This window comes from Penaeus monodon, chromosome 27, assembly GCF_015228065.2.
Source record: "Penaeus monodon isolate SGIC_2016 chromosome 27, NSTDA_Pmon_1, whole genome shotgun sequence".
Lineage (NCBI taxonomy): Eukaryota > Metazoa > Arthropoda > Malacostraca > Decapoda > Penaeidae > Penaeus > Penaeus monodon.
In genome coordinates, this window is record NC_051412.1 from 21425652 (window position 1) to 21426027 (window position 376).

Below are 376 nucleotides of genomic sequence, written 5' to 3' on the forward strand. Positions count from 1 at the left end.
ATGCTCCCGCGTGCATGAAATTTTGTGGTAAGTCACGTCGAATCTGAAAGTCGGTTTGCTCACGTTAGCCGTTTGTTTTCCCGACAGAGACGGCAGACTGCGTGTAGGAGACGAAATCATCAACGTCAACGGTCGACGTCTGCGCGGCGTCACCCTGGAGGAAGCGCGCCGCATTCTGCGGCATACGCCCACGGAGGTAGACGTAGTTGTGGCTCGGGACCCCGACGCCCCCGCCCACGAGTCTCTCTACTCGGACCTGGATGTGACCTCCATGGCCAGCGGGCGAGTGGACTCCCGAGTGGAGACGCGCGTGGACTCTAGGGTGGACAGCGTGGCCGACGACGACGACGCCTCTCTGGACGCCCTGCATCACCCG